This window comes from Diabrotica virgifera, chromosome 2 (genome assembly GCF_917563875.1).
Source record: "Diabrotica virgifera virgifera chromosome 2, PGI_DIABVI_V3a".
In the NCBI taxonomy this organism is placed as follows: domain Eukaryota; kingdom Metazoa; phylum Arthropoda; class Insecta; order Coleoptera; family Chrysomelidae; genus Diabrotica; species Diabrotica virgifera.
This window is the reverse complement of record NC_065444.1, coordinates 164828659-164848060: the sequence shown is the minus strand read 5'-3', so window position 1 is coordinate 164848060 and position 19402 is coordinate 164828659.

Sequence of the window (19402 nt, the reverse complement as noted above, 5' to 3'; positions counted from 1 at the left end):
TTATGACAGACCAGTTGACTTTTTTTACATTAATATAGCAAAAGCACAGCAATGATTGACCTCATTGTCACCTAAGTAGCACATAGTTTCGTTATTTGCAATTTGTTTACCTAACCCTAACCACTTTACGTACGCCACTACATACGATATTTAGATAATCAGTTTAACGGTTCTCCATTTCAAGGAGTAAGTTTACTAATTTATCACTTGCATATAGATTTCTAACATCCACATCGTCGTCAGTGTCTATCATGTCGATCTCTGCATCTGGTAACTCAGCTGTGTCATAATCAGGCATCTTCGTAACATTCTTATATTCTTAGTTCCTATTACTCTTTACAATTCTGTCGGCTTGCTATACTACCTTTTTCTTTATCTCCTATTTCGTGTAAGTTCGGCGTATCAGTTAAAATTTTCGAAGTAGTTTTTTTACGTTTTGTACACTTTGATTTCTTCTGAACAGCTTTTGATAACGGAATAATCATTGCTAATATAATTATATAATGTTGTTTTGCGGTGCTGCTTTCAGGTGTTCTCTGTTGATAAATTGTTAACTCTGTTGTCTATGGTCCCAAAGTGGTTTTTCCGCGTTGGAGTGAAGGCATTGAGTCCGTAATTATTATGATGGGCTTCGCAGTAACTCCACTTGGTCCCGCCACTGATGAACTTCTATCAACAACAATTTTTTAATTTTCAGGAATAACTAAAGCCTAGTTTCTTCGCTGGTAAGACCAATTTCCGATTTCTTCTTTCTGTTTCTCACCACATTTTCTAAAACAGTTTATATAAAACATTGAATTTTCTTATACAAGTACAGTGGTCACTCCTCTCACTATGAGAAAGTAGTGACCAGTGTACCCCTTTTTGAAATGACCACTGTACCCCAAAGCATAACTATGTTTTAGCTGTTTATATATTAACTTTCCGATGACCAACCTTTTTTTGTTACACGGATGACCAAGGGGGGAAAATGACCCCAGGTCAAAAATGTCAAAAATGACAATTATCAAAAAAATGAAGTTTTTTTAAATTTTTTTTGCATGAACTTTATGTCATTCAGCCACTCACAACATGAGTATTAGTATCATGTGTAGTGTGCATGTTGAGAAAGTGCCTTGTTACTTTGCAAAGTCGACGTCATTAGCGTAAAACTACTTGGAATTACACATAATAGACGGTATTTTACTAAACATCAACTTCAGAATATATTATTTATTCGTAAAATATAGGGAATTTTTTTTATTTCAAAATATGAGGATATCTAAAATGATATTAAAGTCAAATAAAAAAATAATGTGTTAAAAATTAAAAATACTTTTGAATTTATTAAAGAAAAGCCTACGCTGGGGTCACAATTTCCCCCGCTTGGTCAGCCGAAGGTTAAAAGGTATTACTCTTTATATTTTTATGGGACCGTAGACTATTAATAGATGCAACAATCAACTACATAAAGAAAATAAACTTACTTTAATATTATCCGCCAGAAATTCGACAAACTTTGGAGACCGAAAAGTTACTAGCTACTTGCAAATTTGAGGTTAAGCTTCTTATAGAAAATCTGTTTTCCCACTAGGTCGTATTGTAAACTTCAACACTTGGACTTATTTTTGCCTTTCTCTACTTGGTGGCCATAGTAGTAAGGCATTCGATTTAAAATAAATTTTAAGGTGACCACTGTCTTCTATCTCTACCGAACCCCGGTCTCCCTACTTTAATTATATAATTCGACCTTTTTTGGTCCTTGAAAAATTTTCTTTTTCTAATGCCTGCTTGATAATGTATTAGTCTTGCATTTTAATGTATTATTTATTTATTTATTTATTTATTTCACAACATGGATAATTATTATATTTAACATTACCTGCAGTATATATTGCTTTCACTCTATTTTTCTATAGCTATATGTTTTTTTCTGTTTCAATCTAACGCGTATCACTGCATATTGTACCTATATCTTTAATTGTTATCTGTTTTTAATGCAATTTTTTAAATATAATTATTTAAGTAATTCAGTTAAGCAATTAAATAATTAGAATGATACATGAATGATACATACAGAATGTATCATTCTAATTATTTAATTGCTTAACTGAATTACTTAATTCTACTTAACCCACTTTCCAAACAAATGACTTTAGCCCAGTAAATGAACGGGAAATTCGGCGATACCGTGTAATTTTCAGGGGCAACTCCGAATTGCATGAAAATTTGGATTTAGGTTCTACTTACCCTCCAATTCAAAGTTGAAATTGTGCCGTTGGTTCCTTTTACTTGGGGGGGTGACAGTCACCCCTTCTCGGGGGTGAAAAAACATACGTTCAAGATAAGACCGGAACTAGATAAATTGACTGTTTTTAAGCAACTTTTGTTCTACAGAGGTTTTTACGTAAGTCAATACTTTTCGAGTTATTTGCCATTGAAAATGTTGATAGTTATTTTGTCAAAATATTTTACCGAAAAATATATCCTTAGCAAAAGTGTAGCTGATAAAAAACCCAAAAAAAATGGTGTATCAGTAAAGTTTATCAATCAAATAAAAACAAAGTTGTAGCTCATGAAAAATACGTTCTTATTCATCTAATTCCAAATCGAATATTTCAAGGTGAAATCACCGGAAAAATAAGCACTTTTCTGGAAAAACTCATTTAAACTTTTTTAAAGTATTTATAAAAAGCTTTGTTTTAATTATTAACAAAAGTTTTAGCATTAAAAATAAGCGAGTTACGCTCAAAATAAAGTTGGCCCTCTTTTTTTTGTATAAAATCATGAAAATCTCGCCGTGTTTAAAAGCTCTCCAAATGAAATTGATCTCTACCGCTTTAAAAACAATTTACTTACCTGTCTATTTTTTATATGATCTGTCAGTCTCACTGGTTTAAAGTGGTTAGTTTTGAAAGGGTTATAATTGAGAAAGCTTGAATGGGTCACTAATCACGGGTTTATGCAAATTTTGAGCAGATATATCTTAACCAATTTTTGTCTTAGGCAATTTTGCACATCAAAGGAACATGAAACGTAAATTACGTTTCATGGAAATGAAACACTGCTAAACAAATATACGTCCGGCCATTTATGAAACTCTCCGAAAATAAAAATGTGTCATGAGCATGAATCACACTCGTTTCATTGGTAGGCGGACTTTGAGATTTGTTTAGCAGTGTTTTATTTCAATGAAACATATTTCACGTTTCATGTTTCATGTTTTTCGTTTCATGTTTCTTTGGTGTGCGGCTTGCCTTACGGAGAAACAAAATGAAACTAGCATATTTATAATAGCAAAACCCACATTTTTTTATTCTTTAAGATTTTTATTATCACTAATACTTTTTAAGTTATTTTAAAAAAATGAAATTTTTCAAAAATTTTTAGAAATTTTTTTTTTACTATAAAATTAAATGTTTTCAAAAATAAGCACTTCAAACCAATCAAACTAACAGATCATATAAATAATACACATAGAGTTAAAATAGATGGTAAAGACAAACGATTAATTTCATTTAGAGTGCTAAATAGAGGGAGGTTTTCACGATTTTTTTTTTACCAAAAAAGGGGCCAACTATTTTTTTCAGTGTATCTCGTTGACTTTTGATGCTGTAAACTTTTGTTAAAAGCAGATAAGAAGCTTTTTTTCGATACTTTAAAAATGTTAATAAGGTTTTCCCGAAAAACGCTTATTTCTTCGGTGATTTCGCGTTGAATTATTCGATTTGGAATTGGACGAATAAGAACGTATTTTTCATGAGCTACCACTTTGCTTGTACTCAACTTGTAGACTTTACTGGTACACAATTTTGTTCGTTTTTTTTGTAAGATACACTTTTGCTAAAAATATTTTTTTCCATAAAATATTTACTTTTTGAATTATTTGGGAAAAACGTTCTGAAAACGTAGTTTTTGTGTCGAAAAATCAACATATTAAATCGCGAATAACTCGAAAAGTATTGACTTACGTAAAAAACCTTATAGAACAAAAGTTGCTTAAAATAAGACAATTTATCCACTTCCGGTCTTATTTTAAACACGCGTTTTTCACCCCCCCGAGAAGGGGTAAATGTCACCCACCAAGTAAAAGCAACCAACGGCATAAACTCAACTTTGAAGTGCAGGGTAAGTAGAACATAAATCCAAATTTTCATGCAATTCGGAGTTCCCCTGGAAATTACACTCCAAAACGGTCATTTATTGGGCTACTTATTTATTTAGAATCAGTTAGGTATTTATAAAAATATAGATGAGTCCAAAATACTAGTAGGATTCATAATAATATATTATCACTATTGTATTGCATTTAATCTAAGATAAATACGCTAGTTAACGTTATTTGTATTAATTAATCCAGAGTATTTGCAGTTTAGCTTTAATGCTAACTTTGCACATTAGTTATTATAGAGTTATAGTTTGGTTAGTAAATAAGTTTAGGTTATATTATTTTAAGCTTTGTACTAGTGCATTTAAAGTTGCCCCTCGACAATTCTATGTCGACAATAATTTTCCCTGGACAATTGGACTTCTATATTTTAATAATATTATATTTCGTTAACCTCGCCAGCCACACTGGCTATAGTAGGGGAGCATTAGATGCTAAATTAGGGGAGTGCAATTAGAACGAAAACATGCATTGTTTCGGAAAAATTCAAACAAGCTTATATTTTTCTAAAACTTTTTTTGTTAGTTTATATACATGTTAAAGTAAAAGGTTCTACTCGCAGATTTGGCCGCTAATTGTTTATTAATTGTTTATACAATAACAATTATTTTGTATAAATAATTTTAAAAATATCGTTAAATTCATCATTTAACTTTGATCAAATATGTTTCTATTTTGTTTTTGATCATGCTGAATCCGAATATTGCATTGCAATTTGAAAATTCTTATACAGAAGCTCTTATACAGTGTGTCTGCATAGCTAGGAACCACATGGAAAACTTTTTTATTATCAATTTTCGAAAAAAAGTTATTCTTAATAAAATACTCAGGATAGTAAAAAATCTAAAACTCAACCATCAGATATCAAATTTTATCAATTTTATACGAGTTATGTCAAAAATATGAATTTCGTTAAATAGTAAAATACCTTTATATTCCAGAATATCAAAAAATGATATTATGAAAAGTTGTTTGAAATTAAAAACTTTGTTTAAATATACAATTACATCATTATAATCGAAAAAAATTTTACAAGTTTTTCTCAAATTACGGATACTCATCATCATTTTATTACAATTATGAGAACTATTCTATTATCACTTTTGCGAAAAAAAAATTATTCTTCATAAAATGCTCTCCCTGGTCTAGAATCGATGATGCAACCATCAGCTATTCAAATTTTTTAATTTTATACGAGATATGTAAAAAATATGAATTTTTCTTAAGAGTTAGGTGCCTTTATTATTCACAATATTTTAATTAGAAGAATGTAATTGAACACTTAAACAAAATTTTTAATTCCAAACAACTTTTCTTAATAACAATTTTCAATATTGTGAAATGTAAAGGTACTTTACTCTTGAGTAAAATTCATATTTTTTGACATATCTCGTATAAAATTAATTAAATTTGATATTTGATGATTGCATCTCAGATTATATATGATGCAGAGTATTTTATAAGGAATAACTTTTTTCGTGAAATTGATAATAAAAATGTTATCAATAGGTTCCAAGTTACGAAGACATACTGTATAAGAGCTAAAAAAATTTTTGCTGAACATTTATTATTGTTAAAGCTTATCCCTGGAGTAGTCGCGCTCACTTCTGTAACGTGAATAGTCGCGTGTTAGATTCTATCTCAAAATACGAATTTAAATACGGATTTAAAACAAATTTTTATTTTATAGTATTTTTATTTACTTGTTATGTTAGAAATATTATTTATAACAATTACTAAAGCTAGTTGGCTCTCCCCATAGCCATAAATTCCACAAAAAGAAGAAGAAGAAGAAAAATAAATAAATAAAAAAAATTAAAAAAAATTCCTACGTATTACTACACTCTTCCTCGAGGCACTTACGAATTTTTATTAAAATTGCAAAAATTTTCATCAAGTTATCGCGAAAAAGGATAAAATGTGAGATTCTATCTAACGGCGCGACTACTCGCGGGTTATACTCTGGGCTAATTAGCAAAATACAAGGAAAAGTTATTTACCAGCAATTTTATTGCTGGAATCGAATCTTATTATTGTATGTATTAATAATATAGGTATACAAAGTCCGCAGATAGTGTGCTACTTTTTTTATAAACAAAATGGCGCCCGAAAATTGTGTTTTTTTCAATTTTTGCTCTATAACTCCAAAGATTTTAACTTTACACCAAAAACACCCAAATAAAAATTGACCGCAATTAAATTCTGCATAGAGGCGTGTTTTTCCCGATTCAGTTCGATGAACACTTTCCCCGGAAAAAGCGGGTTTTTCCAACAAAATCTTTAATTTTCAACTAAAATTTAAAAAAGTAATTGTTAATCAATATTTAAATAACTTGGTAATGTAGAAGCCCTTTTCGTATAGATTATAATTCCAGAAGCCCATGGAAATTGAATAAGCAGTTTAGCAACAATTTAATTGTTAATTAAAAATTTACGGTCGCTATAATAACGACAATAATTATGATGCATAAGAATAGCTACGATTTTTTCATAAAAAGATACTATACCCATCTAATGTACTTTACAAAATTGAAATTGGACTATTTAAACGGCCTCAGGAATATTTTAAAATTATAAACAATTTTTTGGCTTATAAACAAATAGAATATCTCGGAAAATTTTAAACTAAATTAAATTGTGAAAACGGTATTCGAAAGACAGCGGCAGGAGGCTTCTTCTAAAAGAAAAAACGTTTAATTATGATGAGTGTTTCCTGAGATACAGTCGGTCAAATTTGACCGGAATTTATAGCAAGGATATACACAATAGGATCATAATTTTCAAACCATCACCTTTTTATTTTTGTTCTCTTTCTCCACACCAATTTTCACATCTTTAAAATACTCATAACATATATTATTATAATAAAAACTATCGATAATACGTGTGAAAATTGCCAAAAATAGCAAAATTCCAATCAAAAATTAGGTCGGAGAAAATGTAACCCTCAAAGTTCAAAATCCGTATACGTTAAAAAATGCATTTTCTCGGCTTCCCATGGAGCAATTTTCTTCATTCTTTTTTTGTTCCCTAATAACTCGAGTAGGGCCATCGAACTAAGGCATTATTAAATGTCAAAATTGCTTTTGTTTTGTTATAATAGATTAGTTTATTTATAAGAACAGAAAACTACATATTTTTTCCAGTTGTAGGCTTTTTTTTAGATAAACTTACTACAAGTGTACCTTTTAAAGTTAAAAACATAAATATTCTCATTTGAAAGCTGTATAATTATTTAAACAATTTTTATTTAAACAAATTAAAATTTTGTGTTATAATAAATAAATTAATTTATTATAACAAAACAAAAGCAAGTTTGACATTTAATAATGCGTTAGTTCGATGGCCCTACTCGAATTACTTGGGAACAAAAAAAGAATGAAGGAAATTACTCCATGAGAAGCCAAGAAAATGCATTTTTTAACGTATACCGATTTTGAACTTTGAGGGTTACATTTTCTCCAACCTAATTTTTGATTGGAATTTTGCTATTTTTGGCAATTTTCACACGTATTATCGATAGTTTTTATTATAATAATATATGTTATGAGTATTTTAAGGATATGAAAATTGCTGTGGAGAAAGACGACAAAAATAAAAAGGTGATGGTTTGAAAATTATAATCCTATTGTTTACATCTTTTCCGTAAATTCCGGTCAACTTTGCCCGGTTGTATCTCAGGAACTGCTCATCGTAATTAAACATTTTTTCTTTTAGAGCAAGCGTACTGCCGCTCTTTTTCGGATACCGTTTTTATAATTTAATTTAGTTTATTATTTCCCGAGATATTCTATTTGTTTATAAGCCAAAAAATTGTTTAATAATTTTAAAATATTCCTGAGGCCGTTTAAATAGTCCAATTTCAATTCCGTAAAGTACATTAGATAGGTATAGTATCTTTTTATGAAAAAATCATAGTTATTCGTATGCATCATAATTATTGTCGTTATTATAGCGACCGTAAATTTTTAATTAACAATTCAATTGTTGCTAAACTGTTCGTTCAATTTCCATTGGCTTGTGGAATTATAATCTACACGAAAAGAGCTTTTACATTACTAAGTTATTTAATTATTGATTAACAATTACTTATCTAAAAGTTTAGTTGAAAATTAAAGATTTTGTTGGAAAAACCCGCTTTTTCCGGGGAAAATTTTCATCAAAGTAGATCGGAAAAAACACATCTCTATGCAGAATTTAATTGCGGTGAATTTTTATTTGAGTGATTTTGGTGTAAAGTTAAAATCTTTGGAGTTATAGAGCAAAAATTGAAAAAAACACGATTTTCGGGCGCCTTTTTGTTTATAAAAAAAGTAGCACACTATCTGTGGACTTTGCATACCTCTATTATTAATATATACAATCATAAGATTCGATTCCAGCAATAAAATTGCTGGTAAATAACTTTTCCCAAAAATGGCCTATTCTCCGATAATCAGCCCAGACTATTATTATTAAATGTATTTTAGGTAAGTTTTACAGAAAAAAGTTTTGATCATTTTGTATAAACATTTATTTAGCTAGTAATTTTCGGATTTCGTATTACATTTTTGTTATCTTTCTTAATTTTCTCAAAAAGAAGTATACCCCAGGCTGTGGGTGAAAAAACGTGATATAATTCAGGAATTTTTGAAACCTATCAGGTGTTGTAAAGGACGATGCCAGGAATAACTAAAATATAACCAGAAATATTGTGCGCTTATTTTTATTGCGATTTTCACTTGTTAAATTTGCAATTTTTAATGATTTTGATTTTGCAGCTTAGGATATTGATTTTAGAGAAAAAATTTTTAATACAAAGTTGTAGTAAATTACTAAACCTACAATTTGAGGTATGGTATCTTTAATTTTGTTAATTGGTTATTGCAAAACAGCCTGCGAAATGTCCAAAATTGCCGTTTTTTACAATTGCATCATTTAATGTACAAATAATTTTTTTTATTTTTTAAAGCTTTAAAATGAAGATCATTCAATTCCAAACATAAAAAAAAAATTGTAAAGCCAGACTAACGAATTTGTTGCTTAGGTATTATAAATTGTTATCCCAAGAGGTCAAATGTCGAAGGCTATAACTTTTTGAAAAAAATTGTAGAGAGTTGGTGAAACATCCAATCTCCTTCTAAAGAGCTATATTTTTATATTCTGATGTAAATAAATGCGTAAAATATTTTTAAACCTCTAATTTTTGGGTTTGAAAATAAGGGGGCAAATTTCGTTAAAATCGTTTAGGGCTGAAGCGGCCCTGTACATCCTATGAGTTTTTAACTTACAGATTATTGTTGCTGAAGATAAAAAAAAAAAAGATTTATAAAAAAATAAAAAATTTCTACGACCAACTGGAGCCGAGATAATTTTTGGGTTTGAAAAAAAAGGGGGCAAATTTCGTTATAAACATTTAGAAATGAAGCGGCCCTGTACGTCCTATTTCTAACTTACATATTATTGTTGCTGAAGACGAAACGAAGATTTGTAAACAAATAAAAATTTTCTACAACCCACTAAGATAATTGTTTTTTTTTCTTAAATCGTAGTACCTTTATTTATAACAATTAAGAAATTATTTTACAGTCATTGACTAAAGAAAGACTATATTATCTTAAAATAAAAATTATTGTAAAATATAATTACATTTAATTATTAAAAATTATTTTTAAATTCGGTGCTTTTGCAAGCGGCCGAATTTTGAAAATCGCTCGGAAAATGTTTACGTAACTTGTATTAAATTTTGACAGAAAACAATTTAAGAATATTACCATTATAATATACAGTCTATTTACCACTCTATTGGTTTTTCTTGATAAACTTTTATATTATGTGAAATCCAAAACGAATAGTCACTACAAGAAGAAAAATTTTATATTGTATATTATAGTAAGAAGTAACATTATTATTATTATATTTATATAACAATGGAAAAATGAAAAATATTGTTATATATTTCATATATATGTATCATTTTTGTAATATTATTTCTTCCGAAATGAAATTTCTCATATAAAAGATTATCAAGAAAAACAAATACAGTGGTAAATAGACTGTATATTATAATGGTAATATTATTAAATTGTTTTCTGACAAAATTTAATACAAGTTACGTAAAAATTTTCCGAGCGAGCGGATTTGAAGCGAGCCGGGCCATTTGCGAAATTCGGCCGCTCGCAAAATTCACCGAATTTAAAAATAGTTTTTGATAATTAAATGTAATTATATTTTATAATAATTTTTATAATATAAGTCTTTCTTTAGTCAATGACTGTAAAATAATTTCTTAATTGTTATAAATAAAGGCACTACGATTTAAGAAAAAAAAAACAATTATCTCGGCTTCAGTGGGTTGTAGAAAATTTTTATTTTTTTATAAATCTTCGTTTCATCTTCGGCAACAATAATCTGAAGTTAGAAACTCATAGGATGTCCAGGGCCGCTTCAGCTCTAAATGTTTATAACGAAATTTGCCCCCTTATTTTCAAACCCAAAAATTAGAGGTTTAAAAATGTTTTACACATTTATCTACATTAGAATATGAAAATATAACTCTTTAGAAGGAGATTAGATGTTTCACCAACTCTCTACGATTTTTCTTTTTTCAAAAAGTTATAGCCTTCGACATTTGACTTCTTGGGATAAACAATTTATAATATCTAAGCAACAAATTCGTTAATCTGGCTTTACAACTTTTTTTATGTTTGGAATATAAAGGTCTTCATTTTAAAGCTTTAAAAAATAAAAAAAATATGTGTACAATAAATAATGCAATTGTAAAAAACGGCCATTTTGGACATTTCGCTGTTTTGCAATAACCAATTAACAAAATTAAACATACCATACCTCAAATTGTAGGTTTTTTAATTTACTACAACCTTGTATTAAAAATTTTTTCTCTAAAATCAATATCCTAAGCTGCAAAATTAAAAATCTTTAAAAATTGCAAATTTAACAAATTAAAATCGCAATAAAAAAAAGCGCACAATATTTTTGGTTACATTTTAGTAGAAGTTATTCCTAGCATCGTCGTTTACAACATCTGATAGGTTTCAAAAATTCCTGAATTATATCCTGAAATCGACCTATTTTTTACCCACAGCCTGGGGTACTAGTGTATTTCATTTCTAAAGTAAAATAATTTAGTGCATTTTAAAGATTGCATCCTAAGCTTTAAAGAAGCACTTATAAAACTGTAATAGATCTGTTCAAACTTGAGTAATAAGGTCTTAAAGTGGTGGTAATTCTATAAAACTAAAAATATTTCAAAAATTACATTTTTTGAGACGTCATGAATTAAATTTTTGAGATTTTTTTGAATAAAACATCATTTATGTAGTAAGATGCTTGAAAGGTAAGTTGTGCAAAATTGAGAGTTTGAAAAATAAAATAAAAATAATTTATAAATAAGATAAGATAGCTTAATTATTCTTCTTTCATGTTCAATAGGGAACTTGCATAAATTTTTAAATTCGAAAAAAATGTTATAAATCACAACAGAACATAATTTAAAACATGTATCAAAGATAAAAAAGTTTTGTTTGTCTTTCGTTTGGCCCCTAAAGACGATTAAAAATTCAAATTAAAACAGCTGGTTTAAAACGCGTCGTGACGTCACTGGGTTGTACATTTGCATTTTTCCAATAAAGTAAACAGAATTTTAAATTAGACGTTATAAACGTCAGTAGAAAATACATTTATGTGACGTTACAAGTGTTTTTGATCGTTTGATCTATTCATAGAAAATTTTTCTTTTACAAAATGGTTTTATTTTCAATAGTAAACCTTCGTTCCTTTCCTTAAAAAAACAGTATAAAACTCCAATTTTAACAAACTGGTATATATTATTACAATTACATACGATAAATGTCATCAGAATATAAATATTTTTTACTTATTCCACGACGATGAGCTGGCCAAATACCCAAGTAGGTGGAGGCCAATAAACTAAAGAAGGAGAAGAAGAATATACCTAAATATAAGGTTGTGTCTAGGTATACGTTAACGTGTACGCAAATAAAAAAGTTAGAGTGTCAGTGATTTCTTATTTTTTATTTGTTTAGTGTTTGTTTTTAAATTAACTATGGAGTGTGGACAATTATTTAGTTCTTTTAACGAGTTTAAGAACATTTTAAAACAGTACGAAAAAGATAAGAGACTATAAATTAATATATATTTTTTTAGTTATAAATGAAATAGTATTACCGTCCAAGATTAAAATAAAAGGAAGACCTAAAGCTTTCACAATAATAATTACTTATTCTGAATCTATTATCCTTGTGGAATTTTTGTAATCAACTATTCTAAATGAGAACTAAGCCACAATTTAACCAAAAAATTGATTTTATTAACGTTTCGACGTCTAAACCGAATGTCGTTGTCAAAATACGAAATATTATTAAATTAAACAAATTGTTGTTGCTTAGTAAACAATTTTTTCGGTAAAAAATTTATTTAATCTGACTAAATTTTGTATTTTGAAAATGACATCCGATTTGGACGTCGAAACGTTAATAAAATATTTTTTTTAGTTAAACTGTGGCTTATTTTGCATTTAGAATAGTTGATTATAATAATTCACTTACATATAAAAATTATTTTAACAATATTTTGTACCTACATATCATGTCAACTAAATACATATAATTATTTTGCTAACCTAAATATATACTTTTATATATATATATACATTGATTTATTACAATTAAGTTTGAGACATCTGAATAGCTCTGCTTCCCTTCCCTTAAGAGGAAACAGTAGCGATCAACAGGTAGCGAAAACGCGTTCCAAGATTGCGGCTGTAATTTCGAATATTTTTTCGAGATATTTGGCACAGGTATTCGTAATATAATAAAGAATGGCTGTACAGAGCCCAATTTGAAAAATATATTAATATGTGGAAATTACCCTGTAATTAAATACAATATTAAAAAAACGAGCGTACCGCCATTAAGAAGAACAAATAAATACACTTTCTTCAAATAAATTTTTTTATCCGATGCCTAGATTTTGCGTCATTTTGGAACTACTAAAATTTTTTATTTCATTAGTAGTTCCAAAATGACGCAAAATCTAGGCATCGGATAAAAAAGTTTATTTGAAGAAAGTGTATTTATTTGTTCTTCTTAATGGCGGTACAGGCTCGTTTTTTTAATATTGTATTTAATTACGGAGTAATTTCCACATATTAATATATTTTTCAAATTGGGCTCTGTACCGCCATTCTTTATTATATTAGGAATACGTGTGCCAAATATCTCGAAAAAATATTCAAAATTACAGCCGCAATCTTGGAACGCGTTTTGGCTACCTGTTGATCGCTACTGTATTACCTTAATATTTTTCTATCAAACAAACACTAAACATATCAAAATAGCATGTACTAAAATGTATAGTCACTGCGCAAGCTAAATAATGACGTCACTGGCTTGATGAAGTTTAATTCTCGTCTACCTAACTTTTTTATTTGCGTACACGTTAGCGTGTACCTAGACACAGCGAAATATAACCATAATCAAAACTAATGCAAAACTATGTGACGTCACGGGCCGTTTGAACTATTTTATACCGCAGAAGAATTTAAATATATATTTCTAAGTTATTACGAGTTTTTGAAGAGTGAAATTTTGGAAACCTCATTTTTAAACAAAAGTGTACATTATTATCTAATAAAAAAAATGTGCAAGTTTCCTATTTGTAAAATTTTATTTGATCAATTAGATAAAGGATTACATTAAAATAACTCAACCGTGCACTTCGCCGTACGCTAGTTTACAGTGCGCCAATGTTTGTGAGAAGGGTGACTTTAGCGTTATAAATAAAAAATTATAGAAGACACAGATTTAATTTTAGAAAATTCTTTATATAAGATTTTTTTTGTAAAATTTTCTGAGTTTTTCAATGGTCAAGCCAGTTTTTTTCTAAAATTTATATTTTCGGATTTATTTAAGAAAACATCTAATTTCGTAGTTCATTTGTTTAATAATAAATGAAGCACCCACTTCTCGAGTAGAACTTTTTGATATGTTGTTTATTAAATATTTCTTAATAAAATTACAAAAAGTTCTGTCTTGTTTGATTTTTTCCGGAGTGAAAATCTATATGCACTCCCCTAAGTTTGCAGTTACTAAAGCGTCATGGGGAACTTTTAGGTAGTGAAGATTAGGTCCTGAAACCAAAACATTTAAGTTAAGATTTCCATTTTAGTGGGGATTTTCCATTTTTTTATTTATTATTCCATTTGAAACTATCGTTTTTCCGATTATGGCGCCATCTATCCATAACTCGAAAAATGTAGTGAATAAAATTTACCTACTTGGTTTTACCTAAGGGATTCAAATCGGCAATAAAATAGTGGTTCCTATTGGCTTCTGAAAGTATTCTATCTAAAATTGGTTTCTATTCTATGAAAAAGTCAATGATAGCCGTTAGAAGCCGAAGAATGGTTTATTTGAAGGCATGAAGAACATTCCACGTGCCTTATGCCACCCTTTTTAGGCTTGTATACTAGTGTAACAGGAGAAATAGCATTCCAAATTACTTCTGATTACTTAAAAAACCGCTGGAAAGGACTGGCTAAAACGTTTTAGATTAAAGCATAAGGACGGGAACATTGAAAGCAGAAACTCTATCGAAACTGCAGGCTTTTGAGCTATGGTTGTACAGAAGGATCCTGAAGATACTATGGATAGATAAAGTCACCAATGAAGAAGTACTACGGAGGATGAACACTACCGCAGATTTAATCAACATCGTGAAGGGCCGTAAGCTGCAGTACTTGGGACATATAATGAGAAATCAAGGCAGATACGAGCTACTCCAATGTATTTTACAAGGTAAAATTGAAGGAAAAGGGGCCCCAGGATGAGAAAAATATCCTGGCTTGCTAACCTGAGAGTATGATATAGAAAGACCTCAACACAACTATTTCACATAGCAACCAACAAAGTCATCATAGCCAGAATGATCACCAACGTTCGTAACGGACATGCACCTTAAGAAGAAGACGTGTCAAGCATACGAAAGCCTACGAGAACTTCTCACGAGCACTGGGCTTTAACAAGAAAAACGTTGGCTAGTTTTTTTCTGGTAGGAAAAGAAATAGAAGAAAAAAACTTTTCAACTAATCAACTATTTAACGTCGGCAAAAGTGATCTTAGCACAGTTTAATCAAAGTGTCCTGAGGATTTTTTTTCAAAGGGCATAGCAGCAAATAGGAGCGCTGACGTCTGCAGAACGAGGGTCTCTGATTACTTGCCTTTTGTTTATGAGCGCAAGTGGGAATTATGTTCCTCTTTTGCTTATATTCCCTCACAAGAATTCCAGCTAATTGTTAAAGAAGAATGCTCCACCTGGAAGTATTTTTGCCTTCCATCCATCAGGATGGATTTAAATCGACATTTTCAAGCACAAGTTTAATCACTTCATCGATTATGTAAAACAAAGTGCCGAAAACCCTATATTTCTGATTTTGGACGAGCATGACTCGTACACGAGAAATCTATACTAAAATCACAATCAAGAAGCACTAGAAATAAACAAACCAAGACACTTTGAATGTTACGAGGAGCACTCGCGAATCATGATTTACAATGTGTAAACTTTGTTAATCATAATCTGGGATTTACAATGTACCGGGTGGACCAAAAGTCAGTTAACGCTATCAAAAAAAGTCACACGCAAGTTTACGGCGTTTCCAAAAAAATATCACATGCTCCATGAAGGGCCTTGCAGATAATCCACATTTACAACCCACGTAGCACAATAAAAACGTTATGGCTTGCAAATTGTAGAAGCCTCGGAGGTGTAACCAGAGAAGGTTCCCATTGTTTTCAGTCTGGTGGGATGTAGAATATCATTATGCTGTTTTATATGCCATTGGATTAAAAACTTAGACTTTTTAAAAACATTTTAGTTTTACAGTAAAACCTGTCAATAACGGTCAGTAAAAATGACAGAACTCTTGGCCGATATAAAAAGGTGGCCGCTAATACTAGGTTTTGTAGTCCACAAATTTCGGTTTGGGGTACTTTGAAATTGGCCGGCTAGTACAGGTGGCCGGTTTTGACAGGTGGCCGTTAACAAGGTTTTACTGTATTTAAGGTTTACAAAGGTTTTATTGTGGTAAATAAGAAGATAATGGTTTTAAAGTTACCTTTTAGATATACTGCCAAAACTTTAAAACTGTTAAGCATTTGTCACTAGTTTTAAAGTATCTAATAAGGGTATCAAATACGACTAATTAATCTTAATAGATAGTTTGTTTTAATGTAGTTTTAAAATGGCTTATTTTCAGTTCACTTTAAAACCAATCAGTTTTATGAAGAACTACCGAACTGTTTGGTTTTATAAGATTCTAGTTTGTCACCTTTTAGTGTTATAGCAGTTTTAAAGATTCTCCTAATATGACTAATAAAACCTATTGTTAAAACTACTTGATCTCAAGACTATTATATCAGTAAAACTTATGCCTTAAAACTATTTTTGTAGTTTTCTTTAAAGTTGCTCTCTTAAAAGCAATTAATAGTCTATATTAAAACCAAACGCTCTTAACTGAATTAATTTGGTTATCGTAAAACTAAATTACGCTTCTTGTTAGAAACAATAAAACTAAACTCATCCCCTCTTCTTTCGTGTCCAAAAGGGTCGGGCATTTGTTTAATAGCGAAACGGTAGTGTAGTATGTTGTAAAAAGTGGAACTACAGTTAGTATGGAAGAAATAAGTCGCAAGTACTTAAAAAATAAAAGAACTGGTCATTTTAAAAGAAAAGTACAACACACAACACTACGACCTTTCGATTTTAGGTTAGATTCACATTAAAACCGAGTGAAATTATTGACAGCAGCATTAAAACTAAACGGTTTTAATTCCAAGGCAACCTTGCTTTTATGTAGGATATATACTCTTGGAAAGGTATAAAATAAAATCATTTGATCTCAACAATCCTTTGTCGATAGACCAAAAAGTTTTATTTGGATTTCGGCCACATTGCTTTCTGGAGATGCTGAAAGCCATGATAGATTACAATATAAGGCTTACATAAAAATTATAAATAAGCGTCTTAAAGACATACATTCGATTTATTTTAACATTAACACATTAAAATTGTAGATAAAATTATTTTTCTTTCAAATTAATATTTTTCGGATTTAAATTTTTTTATTTTTTAATCGCCAAAAGTCAGAAATTTTAGGGCGCGTGAGCTATTTAGACTTATTTTTGTTAACATTATCAATATAGTTGGGTGCGCAAGTGTTTTTCTACCTTGACAGTCCAAAATAACCAAGTACTTTTTATTATTTTAAGGTTACAAATACGTATCTACCTATCATAATACATGTAAAAATTTGTTGGTCTATTAGTGTATGGGTTTACAGAATCATTTAATATGGTAAATTGTCTTTAAAAAGTCTCCATTTAAAAAACCTTTTTAAGTTTGCTATAAAACTGTCTACACTTAAAGTGTCTTTTAACATTGTTTTAAAAGCACCTTCACGGTAGCTTTAAAACCAGTTGCTTAAGAAAACAAAACTTTAAGAAGGTTTTTATTTTTGGTTTTATTGACCTCTTTCACAGTGGGCCCTTTTATGCTGAAAGCAGTTTTATTGCAACCTTAAAGTTTACTTAAAAACCAAATGGTTTTAATTTTATTTTTATTCTACAGTTTTAAAGCATCCTTAAAAGACTTAATAAACCCGTTCGGTGCTATAAACCCGTTCGGAAGGTATTCGATATTTTCAGCAAGACGGTGCACCGCCTCATTACGAATTGCAAGTTCGTGAGTTTCCAAATGACCAGTTTAGTGATTTGATAGGGAGAAGAGACACAATTGAATGGTTTGACTGTTGGGGAGTACTTAAAAATAATTTTTTTTCCAATTTGAAGTTCTCCGTGCCAACTTGGAAGTCTATAGATAGAAAGACTTGTTTCACTATATATAAGCGTTCCCTAAAATTTATTTTTTAAGGTGGTTTACATGTTGAACATAAAATGTAAACATGCACTTCGTTGTACCTACTTATTTACAATAAACAATAAACGTTTTTTTTTTTACTTTAGTTATTTTGGCTTTTATTAATATACAAATCGGTTAACTGACTTTTGGTCCATCCGGTATATAAATTGTAATTTATGATTCGAGAGTTCTCCTCCTAACATTTAACGTGTCTTGGTTTGTTTATGACATGCATAGTGCAGCTTGATTGTGAATTAAGTATAGATGCTATTATCGCTGCTAGGGAAAACCACGTAACTTTATTGTGCTTACACTACACACAAAATGCAACCACTCGACAAACTGGTAATGAGGACTTTGAAAATTTTCTACAGTGAAGAAATTCATCAAGTTAGTGTCGGTTTGAACAAGTATCTTTCCACTAAATAAACATATTTTTTCCGATGAGATTTTCTAATAGAAGCAAACACGAATGAAGAAGCACCCGTTAGACATGAAAGCCAGATAGTCCCGCCTCGTGACGAGGAAGATGCCGATGAGGATAAATGGACAACCACTTTTGCCACAACCCATACTTCCTATTCCTGTTTTTAAAAAACGACAAGGGGCATGAGGCTAAAAATCGGAAAGAGCCAAAATTTTGACTACAACTCCAAACAAAAATGAACTGGGAGAGTTAATCGTATCGAAAATATAACAAAATAAAATGAAAAGAAAAGTTAACTGGTAGAAGACGACATACTTTTAGATGATTTAAATGAAAGTATCCCACCCCTTGATGACTCAACTCGTGAGGAAGAATTCCCGAATATGAACAGTAACCCAAAAGAGAATGCAGCATGTGTTTTTTGTTCATGAAGTTTTACGGCTGATTTTAAGGGGAGAAATGTGGGTACAATGTCTAAGATGCGAGCCCTGGGCACACGAGTTCTGCTCTGATGCCGAACGCGATTGCTATATTTGCGATTTTTGTCGCTAGAAGATTACTTCATAGTATTCCATATTACCTGATATAGGTATTTCATATTACAAGACCATTATTTTCGGTAAACAAAACTAATTTTTTTTAGTAACACCAAACATCTTTTTATGTACGTATTTTTTAAGTTTGTTACAATAATTCGGTATAAAACTTTTGGTCACGTTTTTACCAATTCGAGAAATAAAAATCGTCCAACTATATCCCCGACTTAATCTCCGACTTTACTATAACATAAAAAACTATGTGAATCCAGTTTACTGGGAACTGAAGAAAAATGTTCACAGTCAGAAATGCAATATTTTTATTTCCATTCTTCCATACGTTGATTCTATAGA